Below are 10,149 nucleotides of genomic sequence, written 5' to 3' on the forward strand. Positions count from 1 at the left end.
CAAGCATGGGATGAAATATCCAGGGAGTTTAAACAACTTCATCAAATTAAATTTCCCAGACAAATAGGTCAAGAGGGAAACAAGTACACATTACATGTGTTCTGTGATGCGTCAACCAGAGGTTATGGCGCTGTAGCTTACATGAGTAATGCTGAAGGAAGTACACTAATTACTTCAAAGGCCAGGGTAGCACCCTTGAAGGTCAGAACAGTACCACAATTGGAACTGACAGCACTCTATGTAGGTACAAAATTAGCTGTCTATCTCAACAAAGTACTTGATCATCTCACTATTGAAAAAACCGTGATCTGGAGTGATAATGAAGCAGTTCTCCAGTGGTTAAGAAATAATAAGAGTAAGCTGGTCTATGTACAGAACAGAGTAGCAGAAATAAAAGAGATGCAGAGAGATTATCTCTTTCTCCACGTCTCTACCCAAGAGAATCCAGCTGACATGTTGTCACGTGGTGTCCCACTCAAGAAATTTGTGGATAATAAATTATGGCTCCACAAACCGAACTGGCTCTAATGAAAATAACTGGCCTCAGCAAAAAGCTCACATTATGCCAGAAGAAACAGTCTGCTTGAACACAGCAGAAATAAGTTGTGTAAATACTGCAGACACAACAGAAATAGTCATTGATGGATCTAAATACTCATCTTTGGGTAAACTCTTAAGAGTTACAGCTCTTGTCCATAAATTCATTAAAGGAATAAAACCTGATTATGAATGTCTTGAACCCATTAAATACTGGGTGAAACTAATACAGAAAGATGTTTTCTCTACAGAATATAAATTTCTGGAAACACAAGATAAATCCCCAAAGAAACCTGTTATGATTAATTCTTTAGGACTTTATCTCGACTCAGAAAAGATTATAAGATGTCGAGGAAGAATTCATAATTCTTCACTACCTAAAGAAGCCATACATCCAATATTGATCCCCAAGAATCATTGGCTAACAAAACTGATTGCGCAAAACGCCCACAGTAACGTGTTACATGGTGGGGTAGCTGACACACTTTGTCATATACGACAATCCTACTGGATACCTCAAGGTCGACAAAGTGTGAAAAAACAAATAAGGGACTGTATTACTTGTCGTCACTACGATATGCGAGTATGTCAGTATCCAGGTCCACCTCCATATCCCTCTGAAAGAGTTTGTCATGTCACTCCATTTGAGGTGACAGGTGTAGATTACACTGGACCAATAATTTTAACCAAAACAGTTGACAAAGTTCCCATCAAGGTGTACATCTGTTTGTTCACTTGTGCTACGACTAGAGCAGTACATCTAGAAGTAGCCACTGACATGTCTGCTGAAACCTTTATCAAATTATTCAGAAGGTTTGCAGCCAGAAGGGCATGTCCCAGACTGATGATTTCAGATAATGCAACGAACTTTGTTGCTGGTGCTGCTTATATAAGCAAGATCTTTGATCAACCAGAAGTACAACAGATGCTGAATCAACGCAGGTGTCGTTGGAGATACATTCCTCCTAAATCTCCATGGCACGGCGGATTTTATGAAAGAATGATCGGCATTGTAAAACGTTGTTTAAGGAAGACTCTTCATCGTCAAAGAATAGACTTAGAAGAATTCCGTACAGTTGTGACTGAAATAGAAAATAGAGTCAACAACAGACCTCTAACTTATGTTACCGATGATCTGGACAATTTAGAAGTGTTAAGTCCATCTCATTTACTCCATGGCAGAAGGCTCGAACCTGTTCCTCCCATGAATGATAAAGAAATCATAGAGGATCCTACTTATTTCGAACCTGAGCAACTCAGACGTAAATTCAAACACCTTAATAAAGTGATTGAACGTTGGGAGAAAATTTGGCGAGAAGACTATCTCACCTCATTGAGAGAACACTTCTATGGAGCTGGTGTTCCTGAAAATCCTAAGTCCTTAAGACCTGGTGACATAGTGATTATCGACAATGATAGTCCGAGGTCCCAATGGCCACTTGGAAAAATTGTGACCATATATCCTGATGCAAATGGAATGATCAGGACAGTTGATGTTTTGAGCAAAGGTGTAGTGAATAAGCGGACAATAAATAAACTAGTGCCGTTAGAATTACACAGTGTTGAAAACAAAATTAGTGATTCTCCAGAAACCACACAGACTAAAGTTGTTCAGAAAAGACAAGCAGCAGTGGTGGCGAGTGAGAAAATTAAATTAATGTTAAGTGATGAATAGTTCACCTGCAGCGAACCTCCGCCGCCCCCCAGTGTGGAGAAATTTTCTCCAGGAGGGGGGTATCAGCCCCCTTCAGCCCCTTTCAGCCCTGAGGGGCCCAGCCCTCTCAGAAGGGGCAAGCATCTTGTTTACTGCTACAGTGAGTAATTGATCACAGATGCCGTACGAGTATGCGACGTGGTCAAGTGACCACTGCTCCTTGCAGAGTGTAGTTTAATAAGAGACAGTACATCTCTTACTTTAGCAGGACAATTAAGGAAAATCCTGCTCCCTCTTTATTACCATAGTAAAGATAGTGGACATTGTTGTCTATGCTTAAGACAGCAAGAATCAAACATTCTGCTTTACTTCATCGAGGAAGTGGCAAGGAAGCAAAAGTACTAGGTCAGCTTTTTCTTTGTGCTAGGGGAGTGACGGCATGGGGCGCTGTGGCGTCTTCAGATTACTTTTGACTCTACTGAGAGTGACACTGACGCCAGGATAACCAACAAAGAGCGATCTGTGCGTTAGTGTGAACAAAGTATCTCATAAAACACAATAAACACTTAAGAGAAGTGTGATCAGCTTCTTTAGTGATAAGATTGTGAACAATAAAGACAAATCTTGTGGAACATAGTGTACCAGCGTGCGTATTCCTAGACTATGGAAGACGTGGACATCCAAGGACACTTCAGCTTCTATCAAGTCACCGATACCTGTCGAAGGTGTAAAGAACACCATAGCTCACGCTACAAGAGCAAGGTAGGTTACAAATTTCTTGTAGTATGGGGGACTGTGCAGTTCTTGAGTCGCAAGGAGTTTGTAATCAACATATAGTCGGCAGTAAGGGGCGGACCTTTGAGTCCAAACAAGTAAGTTTGTCAGCCATCAGTGAATGAAATATGCTGACATAACACCCCCTAGGGGTAATTTATAATCTTACAAATTGTAAATCTTTACAGCCCGTTGAGAGATGACTTCGACAGCTTCTCAAGACCTCGTCTGCAGGGGCGGCTGTGCAGGCGATGATTTGTCTTTCTAAGTTAAGTACAAACTCTTTAAACTTAACTGGTAATGCCATTCCTCAACACATGGGCCAGTAGGCCTGCTGCAGTGTTCCTTCGTTCTTATGTTCTTATATATATATATATATATATATTTGTGTGTGTGTGTGTGTGTGTGTGTGTGTGTATGTGTGTGTGTGTGTGTGTGTGTGTGTGTGTGTGTGTGTGTGTGTGTGTGTGTGTGTGTGTGTGTAACACATTTACCCTGATAAGATTTACAAAACGAGGCAAAGGAATGTGAAAAAAATATGTAAGATATTAATGAAATCATTTGTAAACAAAATCACACTACCTATATCAAATTATGAAAATGCAATTTAGTTTTACGTGACACTTTAAATATTTGATAAGCTCGCAAAATATTGTAGCGATCATTTATATTTCTATGGGAAAAGAAGCTGTGTGAAACAGATATCATCTGATATAAAGTTTGATTTTCCCCATTCAAGTCAATAGAATATCTAAAAAATAATTTTGCAGTAAAATAGCTAACTGAAAATCCAAGTTTCAATTACCGCTAACGCAAATGATAATTTCCCTACAAAATTAATCTATATTGACTCCGATGTAAATGGTTATTGTCCTGGTCTCATCATGGCTTAATAACAGTTACTGACTCAAATTAACAACATATCATATTTTATTACTAGTGGTGGATTATTATACACCCGTAGGGGGTCATACAGCATTGGGATACCAGCTGAAATGTCCCGGAGTCGATTCCCAGATAGAATAAGACGTATGGGCGAATCTTTTGATGCACTCACATTCAAGAAGCCGTAAACCAAAAGTGATTTCAACTATCAGCAATAAATATCTCCATCCCATCGGCCTCTACACACTTGACCTAAATTTCTATCAAGAAACGTGATAGAGGCTGGCTAGGACATGCTCCCAAACAAAATGCAAAAAGAAGAAAAATGCAAGGAAAACAGCGTATCACACACCTAAGAGACACACACGCACAATATATATATATATATATATATATATATATATATATATATATATATATTTATATATATATATATATATATATATATATATTTATTATTTTATTTTTTTTTTATTATCACACCGGCCGATTCCCACCAAGGCAGGGTGGCCCGAAAAAGAAAAACTTTCACCATCATTCACTCCATCACTGTCTTGCCAGAAGGGTGCTTTACACTACAGTTTTTAAACTGCAACATTAACACCCCTCCTTCAGAGTGCAGGCACTGTACTTCCCATCTCCAGGACTCAAGTCCGGCCTGCCGGTTTCCCTGAATCCCTTCATAAATGTTACTTTGCTCACACTCCAACAGCACGTCAAGTATTAAAAACCATTTGTCTCCATTCACTCCTATCAAACACGCTCACGCATGCCTGCTGGAAGTCCAAGCCCCTCGCACACAAAACCTCCTTTACCCCCTCCCTCCAACCCTTCCTAGGCCGACCCCTACCCCGCCTTCCTTCCACTACAGACTGATACACTCTTGAAGTCATTCTGTTTCGCTCCATTCTCTCTACATGTCCGAACCACCTCAACAACCCTTCCTCAGCCCTCTGGACAACAGTTTTGGTAATCCCGCACCTCCTCCTAACTTCCAAACTACGAATTCTCTGCATTATATTCACACCACACATTGCCCTCAGACATGACATCTCCACTGCCTCCAGCCTTCTCCTCGCTGCAACATTCATCACCCACGCTTCACACCCATATAAGAGCGTTGGTAAAACTATACTCTCATACATTCCCCTCTTTGCCTCCAAGGACAAAGTTCTTTGTCTCCACAGACTCCTAAGTGCACCACTCACTCTTTTTCCCTCATCAATTCTATGATTCACCTCATCTTTCATAGACCCATCCACGTCCACTCCCAAAGATCTGAATACGTTCACCTCCTCCATACTCTCTCCCTCCAATCTGATATTCAATCTTTCATCACCTAATCTTTTTGTTATCCTCATAACCTTACTCTTTCCTGTATTCACCTTTAATTTTCTTCTTTTGCACACCCTACCAAATTCATCCACCAATCTCTGCAACTTCTCTTCAGAATCTCCCAAGAGCACAGTGTCATCAGCAAAGAGCAGCTGTGACAACTCCCACTTTGTGTGTGATTCTTTATCTTTTAACTCCACGCCTCTTGCCAAGAGAGGCGTGGAGTTAAAAGATAAAGAATCACACACAAAGTGGGAGTGATATATATATATATATATATACACACACACCACATTAGTAGACACATCTGCTCGTTAATGTAAATATCTCAACAGTCAATCGCGTGATAGCACCTCTATACCTAAAAGCGTGCAGACATGGTTAAGAGGTTCAGCTGTTTGTCAAACCAAACATCAAAATGAGGAAGAAATGTGATCTGACTTTGTGGAATGATTGTTGGTGCCAGAAACTGCATATCCCCCTGGGATTTTCAAGCACAGCAGTCTAGAATTTACAGAGAATGCTGTGAAAGACATAAAACATATACTGAGCAGCAGTTCTGAGGGTGAAAATGCTTTGCTAATGAGAGAGGTCACACGAGAATGCCTACACTGGTTCAAGCTGAAATAACCACGTTACAACATTGGTATGCAAAAGAGCATCTCCGAACGCACATGTCGAACTCTGAAATATAAGGGCTACAGCAACAGAAGACCACACAGGGTTCCACTCCTGTCAGCTAAGGGAAAACTGAGGCTACAGTGGAAACAGTCTCAACAAAACTAGGCAGCTGAAGACTGGCAAAACTTCGCCTAGTTTGACGATTTTTGCTGCGACATGCAAACCTTAGGGGTGTGGTGGAACGGGAGATTCGCAGGATGACTGTACAGCCACCAAATCTGTAGAAACTGTGTGATGCTATCATGACATGGACCAGAATCTCTAAGGAATGTTCCTAGCACTTCGTTGAATCCATGCCAAGAATAAGTCAGGCTGCTCTGGGGTCCCTACCCAATACCAGAAGGGTGTACCTAATAAAGTGGCCAATAAACGTATATATACTCCTGTATACACTTGGTCACAAAGTAATAAGAAAACGTATAAAATCTTAGTAGTATATATTTTTGTTAACTAATCTAATAAGAATTTGTATTAAAACATTCATGTGAAAAGGACAAAAAAAGGAACACTAACCTGTTCCCACGTGAACCCTAGTTGTCATGCTGCAGGCGTCCTCTCGTGGTTGCTGTGATGTCTTCAAGTTATTAACACAACTTCATTTTCAAGGTCATCACTGTCGCTTGCATAAACACCATTTTCAAGGTCACTGCTTGATGGCTACACCGTTTTGAATTTTTTTTTTAGTTACTTAGTTACTAATTACAAAGCTTTAACATTTATGTTCATTATATATTTATTACAACAAATTTTCAACGTCTCAGATTCACTAAAGCAACTTTATTTTCAAGCACTGTATATTCACAAATTAAAGATTCATTTTCAAAGTATCTATTAATTCACTGCATATTATTTCATTTAGAAACTGATTACACAATTTTTTCAAGCTAAAATACCAACGTTAAAGCCCAACCTTTCTATATTACTACACAATTACTAATTATATCACATCTTTTCGAGTTAAGGTAAAACTAATAGTTAAAAAACAGAGCACTCAAGTGTTCGTACATGCTTAAGATAAAATGTACATAATTCTAGTATGCTCACAAGGCTAAATTCCCAAATTTACATTGAAGAATATTACTCATAAAAACATAAGTATAAATTTATAACTAAAAAATGCCAAGTGTGGGAGACACACACACACACACACATATATATATATATATATATATATATATATATATATATATATATATATATATATATATATGTCGTGCCGAATAGGCAGAGCTTGCGATCTTGGCTTAAATAGCAACGTTCATTTTGCCATATAGGACAAGTGAAAATTTGTGTATGCAAGAATTTCGCCAAAATCAATCTGAACCTAACGAAAAAAATATATTTCATTGTGTTTGTTTAGTATTAAATTATTGTAAACGTATCTAAAATATATTTAGTTGGGTTAGGCTAAAATAAATTGTTCTTGTTATAGTAAGGTTAGGTAAGTTTTCTAAGATTCTTTTGGTGCAAAATTATAAAATTTTACATTAACATTAATGAAAAAAATATATCTTTAAACGTATAAGAGAAAATTTTAGAAAGGACTTAATTTTAAACGAGTTCTTGCTAAGTGACCAGTTTTACATATTCGGCACGACATATATATATATATACACACACACACACACACACACACACACACACACACACACACATACATACTGACCGTATGGGAGGTACATTCGGGTAACCCACATTCAACAATACAGAAATAACGCAAATATTTTCAGTCTACTAGAGACCTTTCTCAGGTGCTGCTAAATTGGTGGAGAGAAAATCCATATGTAAATACCTAAGTTGTCAGGCGCACAAGGGAGGAGAATCACTGAAACCAACTTGCATGTAGGCCCCCTCAAAGAACCCTCCAAAGCCCAACCCATTTCAAAATTTGTCCAGTCTATTTTGAAGGCTTCAATAACTATAGTTAAAAGAGAATTTTTCCATATTTTCCTATACAATTAAATTGATGGTATACATAATATAAATGGGTGGTATACATAACGCAGTATATACGGAGACCTCAGACTAACATTGTTGATCAGTTTTCTTCACAAACCGTTAAGGAATGCAACTGACCAAAAAACGTTAGTCTGAGGCCTCTATAAATGCTATGTTAAACCACTCATCACTAACGCATTCCATTATCTGGTTAAAAAATGTCACCAAAAAAAAAAAATACATTGCAAGAGATTCACTGTGATAATAATGTATAAGCACTGCCTTTTGGTCTAGTTTTAGGGACAATTACAGTTAAAATACTGAATATAACGACTACTGATAATTTATATCCTATTTGCAAAAGTATGAGTCATACTTCCTATTAGTTGGCGTTTGTTCCCCTTATATATTCAGTATTTTCGCGGCACTTAGATTTATTCGTTTAAATAATAAAATTATGTAAGACTAAGACTCGCATATCCTATTTTCTTTATCAAGAATAAAGGCCACAATATTTTAATGTTTAATCAGTTTTAGTTAAATAACAACACCAATGACAATCAACGATATCATCAAAATTAAATATATATTCCCGAAACAAAAAAAATCATAAACTATTCACTACCTTATAAACTTTTATTTATATCAAACATTTCCAGTGTTAATAATTTACTTGGAGATTATATATATATATATATATATATATATCTATATATATATATATATATATATATATATATATATATATAATATATATATATATATATATATATATATATATAATTACACACGTATGTTAAAGATTAAATTAATTCAATTATTAAAAGGCATTTTCTAATTCTCTTTTCTTTCGAAAAATATATATCCTGAATATTTGCCAAGTGTATAATCTTCTTTGCTCTTTTCTTTATTGCCTGGTAACACACTGTGCCACTGGCAGTCATAAACTAATGCCTTGTCTTCCTTTAAGGCATCTTTTGATAAGTAAAACGACATTCAGAAGGTTGGTATCAACTCTCGACATCCAACTTGTCAACACGTGAAACGGGAAACTTCACTTGGAACGATTACATCAACACGTATCTTTAAATCCAGGCAACACTATAGTTCATAATGTCGACATGGTATGATTCTGAATGTTCAGGTAAATCCGTATCCACTGGTTATGAGAGTGAAAATTAAGCACGCGTAAGCAAGTATACCTGGTCCATCCAGCGCCACCACACCTCCCCCTGTCGGCCGCATGCCCAACACTGAGCCCGAGACGGCCAGGCAACCCAACTTACCCTCTGACGGTGAGGTTAGTCTGCGCCGCCCACTCACTCACCTGCCTTGCAATGTGAGACGGAGTGTGTCCTCACCTCCAAAAGATAGCAAGACTGAGCCATGGCTCTTGGACCCGCCTCTTAAAGTTTTACAATACTCTAAAGCACGACTGTCTAACCAGGGATATAATCATGTACTCCTTGGGGGTGAGTGGAGCTTCAGCAGGGGGGTGCATGTACGGTCCTTACGATGAATAGAATTGTATACTCGTCTTTCGTAAACGAATATTTTATTATTTCTACTTAAAAATTACATGTCGATAATTATGGAATATATATATTAATCGAATACAATAATAATCAGTCAAACACATGTTCAAATCAAGGAAGTTTCTGGTCACTCAGAAAGCTGGACCTGCCTTCAAATAGTTCAATGAGTAAAATGTAAAAACTATAAGCTTTACTGATTTTTTTTTTTTCTGCTAAGACTAATTCACATGCGTTGTAAACTTCATCCTTATGGAGAATATATTTCGGTGCATTTCTGAATACATGTATATACTTTTTTTTTATTACTAGAGCACTTGTTCTACAAATCAACAATAGAATATGGATACAATATTTGGGGTGTTAATGAATATTTTTTTATGGTCATCAAAAATTTTAGATGTGATGCGTGGGTTCAGATAAATTTGGTTTGGGGTTGCACAATCTTATAACGATTGGACTACCCTGCTCTAAAGCTTTCAAAGCTTTCCATCACGCCTTTTGACGTTTTTAAATTCCATTTTTTTTTTTTGTCACCTCCAATTAGAGCTTCCAATTTCCTCCGAATTCCAGTCCGTTGATTTCTACCCTATTTGACATTTAACTAAAATTTAATATTTGTTATTCGAGTTTAGATTAACTTATTTTTTATTATTATCACACTGGCCGATTCCCACCAAGGCAGGGTGGCCCGAAAAAGAAAAACTTTCACCATCATTCACTCTATCACTGTCTTGCCAGAAGGGTGCTTTACACTACAGTTTTTAAACTGCAACATTAACACCCCTCCTTCAGAGTGCAGGAATTGTATTT

At 37.6% G+C, this 10,149-nt stretch overlaps 1 long non-coding RNA gene across 3 annotated transcripts in view; it reads right to left on the minus strand.

The window, feature by feature from the left end:
* LOC138853217 (uncharacterized) overlaps positions 1–9,059 on the minus strand; it is a 448,445-nt gene extending 439,386 nt beyond the window's left edge. The window contains exons 1-2 of one of the 3 annotated variants that reach the window (XR_011392426.1): positions 9,007–9,059; positions 6,380–6,874 (exon numbers count right to left, since the gene is read on the minus strand). This is a non-coding gene — a long non-coding RNA (uncharacterized lncRNA). Of the gene's footprint in view, positions 1–6,379; positions 6,915–9,006 lie in introns of all 3 variants that reach the window. The other 2 variants (XR_011392425.1, XR_011392424.1) reach the window with 2 other exon arrangements.
* Positions 9,060–10,149: the final 1,090 nt, after the last annotated feature.

Source organism: Cherax quadricarinatus, chromosome 25 (genome assembly GCF_038502225.1).
Source record: "Cherax quadricarinatus isolate ZL_2023a chromosome 25, ASM3850222v1, whole genome shotgun sequence".
NCBI lineage: Eukaryota > Metazoa > Arthropoda > Malacostraca > Decapoda > Parastacidae > Cherax > Cherax quadricarinatus.